We start from the raw sequence: 15,362 nt of genomic DNA on the forward strand, positions 1-15,362 counted from the left end.
GTTTATCTTTTTCTGCTGGATGATCTGTCACCTGCCCTTAAGTTCTTAAATGTACAGGGGAAAAGCTACTGTCTGTGTGTCTTGGTATGAATTAAGCTGGAGTTCAGTGGCCTGTAAAATTTGCATGAAGAAAGCAACTCTTCCTTTTCATACATGAACCTTAAGTACCAAGTTCAAATCAGCTAGATTTATATGTGTTGGTCAGTATAGTCATAACTAAGTGAAAGCAGGGGGCATTAGCAGTTCCCTTAGATTTTCATGTCAGCACTACTCACCATTTCAGGCTAGTAAATAGAAAACTTTATAAGCACCAAAAGCTTTATATTTGAATGAAGGCTCCTCATTAGCTTAATTTAAATGAAGCTGCTGTTGTTACGTAGTTTCTATCTTTTGCACAAGTCATTGTTTTGTATTACTTTCTTTACTGATAGTAAACCATAAGGGACATTTCTAGTTTAATATTAATGCATTTCCCCTAGATTTTCTAAGTAGCAGGTTGTTAATTTTTTAAGCGTATCAACTGTAGCATAGTGTAGTCCTGTGAGAGAAATTAGTAAAATGAGGATAAGATGGATACAGGACTCCAACAGCTTGAGAATCACTGTTTGACCAAATCTCTTTGTATTCCCTACTCTGGTTCTATTTCAGTAGTCCTGGAAATGTGCCCGTGCACTATTTGCAGTGAGATTATAAAACTGAATCATGATTTTGGTGGTGGAAGCCAGAGCATGTGCTTCCAGCACCCCAGCTGGCAGGAAGCTCTCCCTAGGTTTATGAATGTAGTTAGATGGCCCCCAACTGTTTACAAGACAGCAGAGGTGAGATCTTTGATTGACAAGTCAGAAATGCATTAGATCATTCTCTCTGCCATTCTCTGGTTCATGCTGTTAAAAATGTCAGCCTCCAAGTTTGAATGGCAGCCTGAGGGCCTTAGAAGCTTTTTGTTTTCTGAGATGGAAACACAAATTGGATGTGTGCCTGAGCGCTTCATCCTGGGCTGTAATTTCATCTTTTAGCTAAGAACCACAAGGTACACGAGCAAAGCACCCTGTAAACAATAATACTGTGGAAAAAAAATAAACAAGGTCGTGTTTCTGGTACGTTGATCCGATGGTGTCCTGACCTCTATCACGTTGAACATCTCCACTCTGATTGCTGTTCCCTTTGGCATTACAATGAGAGAAAGAGACTGACACAGAGGGGAAGATTTAAAGTTGCAGTGCCATTGCACATTCCTTGTATTGGTCATGAAATATTGAACTGTCAGAAGGTGACACTTAGTTTTTTAAGCAACCTTTCTTGTTTGAGGTGTTCACAGTTCATTCCTTTCTCCCCTATTTGTCCGCTTTCATTCATAGGGTTGGAAGCAGTGGCCTTAACCACATAAAAAGGGACAATGTTAAAGAGAAGTGGCGCCAACAAAGCCAAATGAAACTAACACTTGAACAGCAACAAGCTGTGAGGTTAAAACTGAGTTAGTACATGGATATCAGGGTTTGTGGGGACCCCATCACAAAGAAGAATCGCATTAGGTCTCACTTCTGTATCTGCAGCAGGAAGTCAGGAAAGCCCTTGAGGACAAGTGTGAGTGGACAATGAAGTTGTCTGCTCCCTGCTGCTGACCACAGCATGACGTTGCTCCCCACTGCCCTCCATAGCATGGTTGCTATGCAAATACAAGTTCACCCACTTTGTGTGTGTGTTTGTAGTTTAGATTTCCTTTTAGATTTTCAATTCAGTTTGTGTGTGGGGACATGTATGTGGAGGTCAGGACAGCTTGCCATAGGCAGTCTTCTTTCTCTGTGGAATCAAAGCCAGGCTTTGTGGGAAGCACCTTTTCCTGCTGAGCTGTCTCACCAGCAATAAACCTCTACTATTTTTTAAAATTTATTTTTATTTCATATGTATTGGTGTTTTGCCAGCATTTATGTCTGTATTAGAGTTTGGGTTACAGACAGTTGTGAGCTGCCATGTGGGTGCTGGGAATCAAACCCGGGTCCTCTGGAAGAGCAACTGTACTCTTAATCATTCAGACCATTCAGTCATCTCTCCAGCCCAACCTCCACTGTTTTGATATTATTCAAATGGTGAATTTATCCAAGACTGAAATTTTAGTAAGAAAAATAATATTTTAATATACAAAATTTGTATTTTTATAGTAATGTTTAAGAAGAACTGTTTTTGCTTACTCTAGTGTTTTGTCTGTCTGTATGTATGTGCACAGTGCCTATGGAGGCCAAAAGATGGTGTTGGATCCCCTAGAACTGGAGTTAACAGAAAGCTGTGAGTCACTACATGGGTGCTGGAACTGAATCTTGGTCCTTTGCAAGAGCAGCCAGTACACTTTTGAGGGTTCTTCTTTCCTTGCTCCAGAACTAAAGTGGTGGTGCTGCGGATTGTATGGGTTATAGACGGTTGTGAGCTGCCATGTGGGTGCTGGGAATCAAACCCAGTCCTCTGGAAGAGTAGCCAGTGCTCTCAACCACTGATCCATCTCTCCAGCCCCCAACCATTCTTTTAAATAAAGAAAATCTGGGATGTAAGAAATGATCCTAGCTGGGCAGTAGTGGAGCACACCATTAATCCCAGTACTTGGGAGACAGAGGCAGGCGGATTTCTGAGTTCAAGGTCAGCCTGGTCTACAGAGTGAGTGCCAGGCAGGACAGCCAGGGCTACACAGAGAAACCCTGTCAAAAAAAAAAAAAAAAAAAAAGGAAAGAAATGATCCTAATACAGGGAGGCCACAGAATTTCTTCCCATGCTGTATTAATGCTTTAGTTAACGGCTCGGACACTGAGGGCTTTTACACCATCACACCTTGTGAGAATTAGCTCTATTACTTTTATTTCAGGCTTAGCTCATGAGAAAAAAAAAATCAGTGTATCTACAGCACTATGGAATTTTAGTATTGGAAAGAACACCGGAGGACAGTATGTCACATGTCTCATAATACAGGTCTTCTTTTCATTGGTTTTTGTCAGAGAGTCATCTAATCTGTGCTTGATCTCTGCCCACGTGGGGGAAGTGACACCATGAGGTTTCTTGTTCTTTCCTTTGTTTGGTGTGTTAGAAAGATTTCTTTTAAGGAGTCAAACTTTAGTTCACTCATTGTTCCTGACTCTGTTTTGTAGTAATATGGAATGATTGTTCATAAACAGTTGTCTCCCATCCCCTATATCCCTGGTTTTACACGTGCAGAGTCAGCCAGTTTGGAAGCAGAAAATGTAGTTAGGCCTGTGATGTGTACTTAACAGACTTTTTCCTGGTATCATTTCTTAAACAATACTGCACAGCAATTCTGTGTGTAACAGTTGCAATTTAATAGGTGTTAAGTAATCTAGAGATAATTTTTTCAAGGATGTGTCTACACTGCATGCAAATACATAGTTTTTGAGATTCCCATACTTTGCTAGGAGGATGAGGGATGGAGGGTCCTGGGACTGACCTTTCTGGATTCTGAATGACAAACCTGTTTGTGTTTTGAGAGTTGTAAGGTTGCTTTATCTTCTGTTACCTACGTGGAATGTTTTCCATTCTGTTGTTCCTTTGGAAGATACCAACCATGATTTCTGTCCTTTCATAGCCATATTTTGGTTGTCCTCTTGTGAATACACCCTCATCTTGACATCACTATCATTGCAGTATGGAATGCATGGCTGTATACACTGTGGCAAAACCAGCAGACAGTAAGAGGCCTGGGAGTGTGGCTCAGTGGTAGTGTCCATGCCAGGCATATGTGAAAGGCTCGGGTTCAAGGTATAGCACTACATAACAGCACGGAAATCCTCTACAGTTTGGCAGTGTGAAGTATAGTGAGGTGGAGTTGGCCTTTGATGGGAAGGGTTTCCTCTGGCTTTGTTTGAGACAGGATCTTCCATTGTAGCCCAGCCTGGCCTCATCCTTGAGCTCTTGCCTTTGGAGTACTAGGGTGCATTTTGTTATAAATATGATTTAGAAAGTATAACTGAATTATGCAGTCTTAAAATTTCATACTTGTTTATGTCATGATAGGAACCTTTCTAAGAGGTTAGCCTAGGTTTGTTTCCTTGCCTTTTCTTTGAAGTCAGAGAAACATATGTAAGCACTTTGACAGTGATAGAATGTAGTGGTGTTATCTAAGTCGTACAGGTATTTGAAACCTAGCTCCAGTTCTCGAAGATGGGGAACATCTGCTTAGAGGTATTTTAGAGCTTCACAATGCACTAATTGAATTACTCTTTTCTGGAGTTGTCGACTGCACTAATTGAATTAGAGAGGGGGAGGGGGAGGGGGAGGGGGAAGGAGAGGGAGAGGGAGAGGGAGAGGGAGAGGGGAGGGGGAGGGAGAGAGGGAGAGGGAGGAGAGGAGAGAGGAGAGAGGAGAGAGAGAATGAGAATGAATATGTAACTGAGATAATTGCAGCCTTAGAGGGAGAGATTGTAAGTGAGATGACTGATGGTGTGTACTGTGCTGCTCTCTAATGGCAGCCTCTGGAACTACTCCATGGTCTCAAGGGAAGAGAAGGTAGTCATGTGATTTAGAGTGACCTCAGTCTAACCCCACCCTGCTTAGTTCAAAAGGTCCTTACATATGTTTATAATTATGAATTGAGGGGAATAAAGAATCTGATTACTTTCTTACAGACAGAATTTTTATGAACAAAAGTAATTATTCAACTGAATTAAAATTTTCTAACCTTTAATTGTAGCATTTTTTTTATGTATAAATTGTCATAGATTAATAGGGAGTATGAGTAAAGCAGGGTTTATTTGTATTCCTAAATATAACTTCTTCCTGGTGGCCAGACCTACTTTCCGGCCATGAGTGAATGTAAAGTTGATGTGAGCTGGGCACAGCACATAACTGTAGTTCCAGTGCTCGGAGTGGGTACTTGAGACCAGCCTGGGCTATGAGGCCTTGTTTCAGGACAAAGCAAAACAGCCAACGAAGTTATGAGATCTTGCTCGTATATGATTCTGCTTACATAAAATGAAAATTTTTTACTACTAGATGAAAATTTAACTACTAGATGGCTTAAATACAATTTTAACATAAATTTGGGTATGTTTGAAACCATCCACAGTGACGTAGGTAGTCTTTTCTGTCTGCGTGTCTGTCTGCATCCATCCATCCATCCATCCATCCATCTATCTATGTATGTATCTATCTATCTTCTTTCTTCCTTCCTTCCTTTCCTTCTTTCTTTTCTTTCTTTGTCTATTTATTTACTTTGGGCAAGGTCTCCTTCATCTTAGCCTAGGCTGATTTGAACTTATTATTATGGCTGAGGCTATCCTTAAATGCTTGATTTTTTTTTTTTTTTTTTGCCCCTATCTCCTAAGTGCTAAAGTAATAGGCATTTGACACCACATTTAGCAGGATTTAATAATTTCTAAAGACACCATGCAATGTAATTCTGCACAGCACTAAAGGCAACAGAAGACAGATCAAGCCTGGAGTGATGATGATACACACTGTTAGTCCCAGCACAGAAAAGTAAGATCCAAATGGATCTCTGTATTCAAGACCAACCTTATATTCATAACAAGTTCCAGGCCAGCCAGGCTACAAAGAGAGCTCCTGTCTCAAACAAAAACACAAACAAAACAACAACAACAAATGGCCAGATGGTGATGGCGCATGCCCAGCACTCAGGAGGAAGAGGGAGGTGGATCTCTGATTTTGAGGCCAGCCTGGTCAACCTGATTGTAGCAAGTCCCAGGACATCCAGGCTACACAGAGAAACCATATCTCGAAAAAACAAACCAAAACAACAAATCATTATGAACCCATATTGTGGTTCCGTTTAACACTAGGTATTCTAGCTTGTAAAATAGCTCTTCTTATAGAACGATACATACATTAATATATACTCATATATAATACTGGATATATGGAATGTGTATGTGGGTGCACTGCCATTTCATTAATCAGAAAGTGCCATCAGGTGCCTTTGTGACCTTTTGAAACCTTTCTGTTGAGGTCAAAGCACAGAAAAACTTGTAATTTTTTCTTATGGTCTTCATTATTAAAATACGTTTGAATTTGCCAATATCGTATTGAATATGAATGTATGTATGTAGGGTGTGCATGTCTTCCTTCATTGTGATACATTGTGCTTGCTTGCTTGTTTTCTTTCTTTCTTTCTTTCTTTCTTTCTTTCTTTCTTTCTTTCTTTTTTGAGACAGGGTTTCTCTATATAGCCTTGGCTGTCCTGGAACCCACTCTGTAGACCAGGCTGGCCTCAAACTCAGAAATCTGCCTGCCTCTGCCTCCCAAGTGCTGGGATTAAAGGTGTGTACCACCACTGCCCAGCAGATGATCTACTTTTAAAGATTTTTAAAAGATTTTTTAAGATTTATTTTATGTGCTTGCGTATATACCTGTCTGAGGGTGCCAGATCTTCTGCAAGTGGAGTTACAGAGTTGTGAGCTGCCATGTGGGTGCTAGGTATTGAACCAGCTCCTCTGGACAAGTAGCCAGTGCTCTTAACCACTGAGCCATCTCTCCAGCCCCGTTTTCATCTTTTTACTTAGGCTGAGGCTGGATCTCACCAGTCCTGCACATCTAGCTAACCAGCAACTTGCCCTTGGATTTACTTAAACCTTTTGCTAGAATTACAGGCTTGACTCCCAATTATCCGTTGTGCCACCTCCTTAGCCCCATGAATATGCCAACATTTTGGGTCAATTTTGTTGTTGCTGTTAAGACTGAGTTACTTGAGTTTCATATATTAATCACTTCGATAAAAAAAAAAAGACAGAAATAAGATATGTATTTTGCTTGCTTGCTTGTTTGTGGCAGGGTTATCATGTAGCCCTGGTTGATGTGGAACTTTCTCTGTAGACCAGTCTGGCTTCAGATTTTCAGTGATCCTTCTGATTATGCTTCTGCCTCCAGAGTCCTGAGATTGTAGACTTGAAGCACCATTCTTCACATTAATATATACTTTATATAGTGTCTTTAAGGACATTTTACTGAATTATAAAATACTTCTGACATCATGTAGAGATCTAAACCTTACAAATAACAGGGCCATAACTCCATCCACACACCTGTATGTGCCAGGTGGTTTTTGCTTGTTTTGTTTTGTTTTGTTTTTAAATATTGGGCATAAATTAAGATTCTGGCCCTGGCCTCAAGGAGCTTTTGGTTACTCATTAGACATATATTGAAAACCTGTGTGCTGTGCCTATAAAGGGAGGGACTGCTGTGAATCCCTCTATCTCATTCCCTTTCCCCATTCATTGAGTTAAATATCTGGTTTAATAATAGTTCCAGAAAGTAGTGCATTTACTGTCACATTCAGTATAACTCGTCTCAGCAGAGAAGAGTGACTGATGCCCTGTTATCCTAGTATGTCTCTTGGGTAGTTTTTCTTTTCCTTTACATACCCTTTCAGGGGTCACTAGTGACTTTGGCAGCTCTACAGGTATTACCGAGATGGCATTTGCTACAGTGCCTCCTGTGGTGGATAATTTTCTGTTTTTCTCTACCTTTGCTAGTACCCACTTGGGCTTTGGGAGTTACTTCAGGTCTTCTCCTATCAATGAGCTTATTCCATTCAGGGTAGAAAGTACTTCTTTTAAACAGCATTTCTAAAGCTTAAATTGTCTTGGGACAAGCTCTTGATATAAAAATTCATAGAAACCCATTTTTCAGAGTGTAGTAACTCCTTGCCATAGTGCTAGTGTGTTACAATTCACATTGGCCAGGTTGTTCTGTAAATTAAACACTGACAGCTACCCTCAGGGGAACAGCCAATGTATTTATGATGATGTGCTGATTACACAAAATACACTGCAAGCAGAAAACAGCTGCAGAGAACAAACCTCTTAAAAAGAATACAATTACAAATAGCACCCTCAGTATTTCTAGTGGTGAGTGTAGAATACAGCATGCTAATGCAGTTTTCTTACGTAGTCTGCCTGAAACCAGAAAACCTGAAGGAGGTAAGTTAATTTCTGGTTGAACGCACATGTGGTGCCAACGTGGCAGCGCACAGCACACATCCCCTTCCTGAGCAGAGCCAGTGCACGTATTTCAGGTGTAGAGGGGCCGATGTCCTCCCTCTCTCATTTTTTGTTACTAGCTTTTCTCATATACAGAAGGGTGTAGCCTTGGGGGGGTTAAGGGTCATGGAAACTTGAAGGATAGTACACAGTGAATTGGACAGGGGAACACTTAAATTGTGGTTACATTTTTCTGGAAAAGTTTGATGTTAGGGTTCATATATCAACGTTTTATTTGAAGACAGCTCAATATTTTCAGCACTGTTAATAGTAATGAAGATGTTTGCCCTTGGAATTAATAAAAGAAATTATGAGTCTTTGTAGTAAGGTCTTTGTGATGTCTTAGAGTCTGTTTTTCAGAACTATGGTGTTTTCAAACTGAAATAGCTGAGTTTTGGGGGAGAATTTCAGAAGAACTGGGTCTCATGTGTGTCCCTTTCAGCCCTTCATGTTACTGGCCATGTGCACATAGGAAAGGAAATTAAAAAGTTTTTCGTTCTCTCTGCCTGAGCTTTTCTCTTTTAGAGTTACTGTCCAGTTTGTATAAATGTATCTCAGCTGCGGAGAGTGCTAGCCTCTGCTTACATCTATAAACTAAACTACATCTCAGCTGCTGAGAGTGCTAGCCTCTGCTTACATCTATAAACTAAACTACATCTCAGCTGCTGAGAGTGCTAGCCTCTGCTTACATCTATAAACTAAACTACATCTCAGCTGCGGAGAGTGCTAGCCTCTGCTTACATCTATAAACTAAACTACATCTCAGCTGCGGAGAGTGCTAGCCTCTGCTTACATCTATAAACTAAACTACATCTCAGCTGCTGAGAGTGCTAGCCTCTGCTTAAATCAGTAGAATAAATGTTGAACTTCCACAACATAAATTTACTGGCATCAACTGTAAGGTATATCAGTGAGACATAGTGATTGGAAACAGTTCACTTCACCGCCTGAAACTAAGAATCAACTCCTCAGTGTATGGATCACTGGTATGTAATAATCGACTATTATTGGTCTGTCTGTTGGTCGCTTTTTAAATCAGTTTGGAACCTCCTGGAGTTATTTTCTTGCTCTGCTGACATCAATCCCATGTGGCAGAGGAGTTGTGTATAATCGCTTTGGTTTAATCAATAGAATAATTGATAAACCAGATAAGATTTAAACTGATTATAGCTTCAACAGAATTCCCTGGAGGCCTTGGACTCTCTTAATTTTGACATGTGTGTTGTGTACCCTGAGGATGAAGTGCAGTTTGAATTATCTGTTTTTATTTGCTTAATGACGGGGAGGGTGTTAAAGTCAAATGTTTAATTAACCCAGCAATGGGCTGCGTTGTCACTTACACACAGCTGATTGAGATATCTCACAGAGAATACTGAACGGGAATGATAATGTGCCACCCGGATGGAAGATTGCTTTTGCAATCCATTTGCTGGGTCACTGCTCTGAATGTCTTATTGGATGAAAGGCATTCAGCCTGGAGAAAAAAATTCAGCATTTAAGTACATTTTGTTCTCTCCTCCCCTTTGCCCCCTCCCTACCCTGAAGTTAACTAAAACAGATATGTTCTAGGTTTAATAAGCCATTCATGTACTAGTAAGAGATCAGGATAGCCGGTAGCCCCGAGCTACATAATTTCCTGTGGAAACGGAAAAATCCTACCAGCCTCTAGGGTGTTCTAAATGTTAGCTCTTTGTCCCTCACATCTCTGTCCCGTGCTGTTATTGTAGGTTGTCTCTGCTTCCCTGTCTCTTGCTTCTTTCTGCAGTGTTTGCTAGATGTGCAGTTACCTCTCGGGCCACAGGCAGACCTTTTCTCCACCCCACAAAGCAGAAATTCTCAGGTATAACTTTGATATTCTATGTAGCTGGCTCCTCTTTGCTTGTATTTTCTAATCAAGTATTTTAGTGAGTTAAACCTGAGTGATATTTTTTGCCAGTTTTATTATGTGAACATCCAATACCATATGTATTTGATTTTTTTTTTTTTTTTTTTTGCAAGGCACTTTACTTTGCCATTCAGGACTAAAAAACTAGGCCAGTAAAGAGTCCAATAGCCTGCCTAGGCACTTGGCGTTTTAATGACTTGCCGTAGCCTACAAAATAAATAAATATCTCAAACTTTATAATCAAATGGAAAATTCTTCTCAGGCGTACAAGGAAAACTTTTTTAAAAGGAGTCACTGTAGTTTTCTTTTTGTAATGTTCTTACAGTTTTTTTCCTTCTATTCCCTCAAACACCGAAGCCAAGGATTTACTAACTTTTTCTTTAGTCATTTGTATTCCAGAGAGCACAATAGGGAGAAGGATACAAGATTGATTTTTTATGTGTGTCCTCCTGAAAGCATAGTCTGGTGGGGGTTCAAAGCAATAGAAGCATGCAGCTAGTTTCCAGGCGCAGGCTGGACTTTTGCGGGTCAAGGCAGACCAGACAAGTAGCTTATCTTGAGGGACGCAAGTAACAGACCAAATATAGAGCAGCTATTTCAGGAATCATGTAGGTCATTTAATTATCCATTATGATTGAGTGGCTAATGCTCTTTTGGCAATTACATGACCTCTGTTATTCTTGAAACCTTTCCAGGCCCTCGTGGGTCGAATGACCCACCAGTCAGTGCTCTCAGACTTCATTCCACGCAGAAGGAAAGGAGATGTTGGGAAGCACTGGCATTTAGAAATGACTGCTCTCTTTACTGACCACTCCCCAGAATGTCCTTTGTACAGCAGACAGTGAGAGGCAACTGGTTTTTTAAACCAACTGTTTCTTCATTGTCTGCAGAAGCAAGGAATGGTCATTGATTTTCACAGAGGGAGTTTTGGCAAGACACATTGATGCCAAAAAATTGAATATTACAGATTTGAAAGCTTTCTGCTATAACATTAAAATTAGTGTTCTATATATGTTAGACTCTAATAAGCAAAGCAGTTTTTAAATTTTAATTCCATAAAATGACAAAATACTATTGGTGATACCTAATACTAGATTTTATTGAAAGATTATTAATTAAAATTACCCTAACTTAAATTTCAGTGAGAAAAATAGCATTAAATTGAATGGCCACTTTAAAGAGCTAGTCTGTGCCAAGGTTTTCAGCCTCAGAAACCAGACATTTATAAAAATCGGAGAAGAGAAGAGTTTGTAATTGTAAGGATATGTGCTTGGTGGAAAAGCCCACTGAAAAACAAGAATAGAATATTTCTCAATAATAAAGGAAGAGAATTATCAAATATGGGTAAGTTCATAATAATAATTATCTTACCCACCTCTGTCTTCTTTCTGGCAGCTACTTATTTAGTTGGGATTATTTTATTTTTGTTCCAAAATGGTAATGATCAAAACTATAATATTCAGGAATATTGAATTAATGTTTCTCACTTATTTTTTAATCAACAAAGGATTATTAATATTTCCAAAGAAAATTCTTCATCTCTACTAAGTGACAGGAAATAATTTTGTAAAAATAATCTAGGTTTCTTATGATTATACATGTAGAAAACAGAGACTGTGGAAAATAGTATTAGTGTAACTAAGTTATAGGATGTCAGAAATGTAAACAAAATGGTATATAGTTAGTAGTATGGACAATCAGAGGCCTGTGGCTATTCTCCAGCATTACAGCAACTTAAGACTACAGACTCAAGGATTAATTTTGTTAAAACAGCATGCAAACATATCCTTTTAAGTTGTCTTTTTTTTTAATAGGAAGAATTTCTACTGTTAAATTCTTCTGTTGGAGAAAAATACTTTTGAAATCTGTTATTTGTCAAAGAGCATAGCATTGTATTAAACAAAGACACAAACAAGATGGTTTATTCCAAGGAAAGTAAAATTATTTCATCGTTACAAATAAATGTATTTTTATACTACTACTGATAGAACTCCAAGTTGTGCTTTGGTTTTATTTTTATTTTGTTTGGTAACGTTAGCATTAATATTTGAACAAGTGAATTGTTGGTGTGTGTAACCTTTGGCCTGTCCAGAAAAGAAATGTACTTCACTTATATTTTAAATTCTTAGTCCAATTCTCCCTCCATGTCAGCCTACTTAGAAACCTGACAATCCAGTGGATGTAAGTTATGTTTGCTGCTTTCCTTTTGAAAACATACCCCTCCCTCCCTTTCTAAACAGATGTTATCAAAAAAAGAGAAAGCAAGGTTTACAGTAAAAACAAAGGTTAGAAAAGATTAAAGTCTGGTGTAAGAATATAGTTAGCATACTTAGCATTTTAGGAAAAAAAAAAACAGGAGTATAAAGCTCGGTGCATACAAGCTTCTTTTTTTCTTTTTAAACTTGCCTGTTCTTTAAAACATACACGTAAAGAACTATGCAGGATGAAAAACCAGTGAGAAGAGCAGTTTGTAATTGTAAGAAATATTTGATAAAATAGTTAAGTTTGTAGGGTAATAAGAATAGAATAACTTGTTAATAATAAAGGAAATAAGACAATGGTCAAATATAGGCAACCTTATAATAAGAATAAATACCAAGACCAGAACACAAAATAGTCTGTGTTGTTTGTTTTGTATTGTTCTCTAATTACTTATTTAGTTAGGGTGTTTTTTTATTTTTGTTCCAAATTGGTAATCACTTGAGATATTAATTAACAAGTTGAACAAATGTTAAATTTCTTTGAAGATATTATTAAACTGTAAGTAAGGAAGCAAATGTAAGCAAGGAAGATACCCAAGGTGAGGAAAATAATTTAAAAAGAACCCAGAGACCATGTGAGGAATGAGCATGTCAGAGGTCAGAGGTCATGGTTTGGGTGGACATCCCAAAGGCTCGCTAGTTGCTGGCCTTATTTTGAGAACAAGAAAGATGTATGTGATCTATATGCAGATGCCTTTGAGTTACAAAACGAGGGATTTGTAGGAGAAGCAAATGTTTACCTCTTTAACATGCAAATAACTATGTAATGATCCTTGGATAAGATAGTATATAAAAAAGACAGCAAAGAAAATTGTGGCCTAGGTGAAATTCTCCCCAATACATATTCAGGAGGGATAATATCTTGAAGAGGGCAAAATACTCTTCAATTTCTTTTAAACTTAAAAGTTTTGTGTAGAAGGAAATTAAACTACTTGTGGTTTTGGTCATATGTTAGATGTGTTTGGCTTTTTATTTCAGTCTTTCAATTTCAAATTCTCTTGGCAAATATATCTTATTTTACTGTGTTATTTATCCTTATGAGTTGATTTTTTTTGGTTTTCTTTTTTGAGGTGGGGGATTGGGGTTTTGTTTTTGTTTGTTTGTTTTTGTTTTGAGACAGGTAGCCCTGGCAGCCCTGGAACTCAGAGGTCTGCCTGCCTCTGCCTCCCAGAGTGCAGGGACTAAAGGTGTGACCACCACCACCCAGCTGCTTTTGTTTTTTAGACCGTGAAATATATGTATGAAAATATTTTTAAAAGGAATTTTAGTTCTGATTTGACAAGAAAACAGTCACCCCGTGGGACCATACAGAGGTCTACTCTGTTCTGCTTCAGTTTGAAATATTAAGCCATATTATCAGAGTTTGGTGACTGCATTGTTATGTTCAGGTAAGTAAAATTCTTTAGCCTATAGATTTGAAAAATTCATAGCCTATAGATTTGAAAGGGTAAGGAATAAAGTATGGTTTGATTTTCTTTCAATTAAATGTTTAGAGCCCAAAAACTTAGTTTTGTGTTTAAATAGACTGTTATTCTGGTGTAGAACATGTTAACTTAGTTAAAAATTCTTATATATACTTAGAGTCATTGCTAAGTTGATGTTCAAATCTTTGATTAAGAAGACAAAGCTAAATATGTTCAGACAGCTGTCATCGCTCCTCTTCAGAAAACCTGTTTTATCTGTTCTGGGGAACTGTCCCTATATTGATTGCTGCAAATTTGTTTTTGTCTCGTATTTATACTTTTAATGATAAAATACTAAAATATTGTCTTGATTATGATGCTTGTTGACTTGAAAGTGAACAAATGCAGCGTTGGCGCCCTCTTCTCTTGTCTTCCCCAGAACAGCTCCTCTCTGTCTTTATCAGAGCATCTTGTGCTTAGCTGGGCTTGTTTATCTTAGAAGAGCAGGAGGCAGGCTTTTAGGGAGTGAGCTACATGTTCCAGAATAACAGGCACCAATGCTGTTGGACTTGAAGAACATTTGATCTCTTACATTAACAGCCCATGTCACTGTAATAGCGAGTACAGTCAGGCTGTTCAGTTTTCTATTATTTTAGCTTTGAAATAACCGTTAGTGCTGCTCCAAAATCCCTGTGTATAAAACTGTACACTGGCCGTCCCCCAGGACTCGTGAGTAAACAAGGTGATGTGTGTGGCCAGAGGGAGGATATTTTGTTGGCTTTGTCTTAAATAATAACTGTCCCTCTCTGAAGATGCTGTTTCTGACCTGACGGTGTGCTGCATGACTTGTGTGCATTCATAGACCTAGCAGTATCTTGAACAGATTTCTGTTTGTTACCGATATTTGTACTTAACGCCTATTAACTTGAACATTTATATTTTCTTCTCTTAATAGTGAGGAATTTAGGGTTTCTGAAGCTTAACCTCAAAGATTGTTCACACTTTGTCCAAATAAACAGTTTGATCAATAGTTGTTGCAAACAAGCAAGCAAGAGTTTAAGAACTATGTTTGTTAGACTCTAATATGATTCTGCTTTGTCTAAATGTTCTGCTGTTAATTTTTGTGTTGAATAGTTTGGCAGTTGGAGTCAGGTTGTGGTATTGAAAGAGTAGAAAACATAATTTCTGAAATCAAATTGGGTTTCTTTCTTTTTGAGAAAATCTCTTTTTACTGACAGAACGTTGCCTGTTTTAATCATGGTGAAATTGGCCCAGATTATTTAATTCCTCTCTTTCCTTTATTTCTTAAAATTTGTTTCCTCACTTTTATTTTTCTTGCATAATAAAATACTACTAGGCCACCCCAGCACTTCTAATTTAATATATAAACACACATACACACAGCTAGCACAAGCATAATTGGTGGAAAGGCAACCATCTACCCAGGGAATTGTTCTAAATACTGAATGTGTCAGTGTGTTTTGACATGACATATTTGTAATATCTGTGAATACAGAAAGCACTTTCTGTTTTAGCTGTAGGTATCAAAGCAGTAGTGTGTTTTTAACAGTTTGTGCTGTGCAGATTCTGGCTTGTGAGGTAATGACAAGTGTTTGCCTGCATAGACAATATATTTTTCTCCCTGAGGTCCCCACACACCTAGTTTCCCTCAAGCTCATCATCTCTGTCAGGTTAATCAATAGGCACCGTATGGCAGAGGGTCAGTAATCAGTGTCATCGTGCCTTTAAATCGTGTTGAAAATTTGCTTAAAGCCTGGGCCAATTAACATCGAGATGATGAATGGATGGGAAGATGGGAAGA

The 15,362-nt window shown here is 38.5% G+C and overlaps 1 protein-coding gene across 22 annotated transcripts in view; it reads left to right on the top strand.

Moving 5' to 3' along the window:
• The window catches only part of Btrc (beta-transducin repeat containing E3 ubiquitin protein ligase), a 170,485-nt gene that overhangs the window by 66,332 nt on the left and 88,791 nt on the right, over positions 1-15,362 (top strand). Inside the window, exon 1 of one of the 22 annotated variants that reach the window (XM_076922736.1) lies at positions 14,145-14,282. The exons of the other annotated variants lie outside the window; for them this stretch is intronic. The gene's annotated coding sequence lies outside the window, so the exon portion shown is untranslated. Of the gene's footprint in view, positions 1-14,144; positions 14,283-15,362 lie in introns of those variants that run through there. 22 annotated transcript variants of the gene reach the window in all.

Source organism: Arvicanthis niloticus, chromosome 1 (assembly GCF_011762505.2).
Source record: "Arvicanthis niloticus isolate mArvNil1 chromosome 1, mArvNil1.pat.X, whole genome shotgun sequence".
In the NCBI taxonomy this organism is placed as follows: domain Eukaryota; kingdom Metazoa; phylum Chordata; class Mammalia; order Rodentia; family Muridae; genus Arvicanthis; species Arvicanthis niloticus.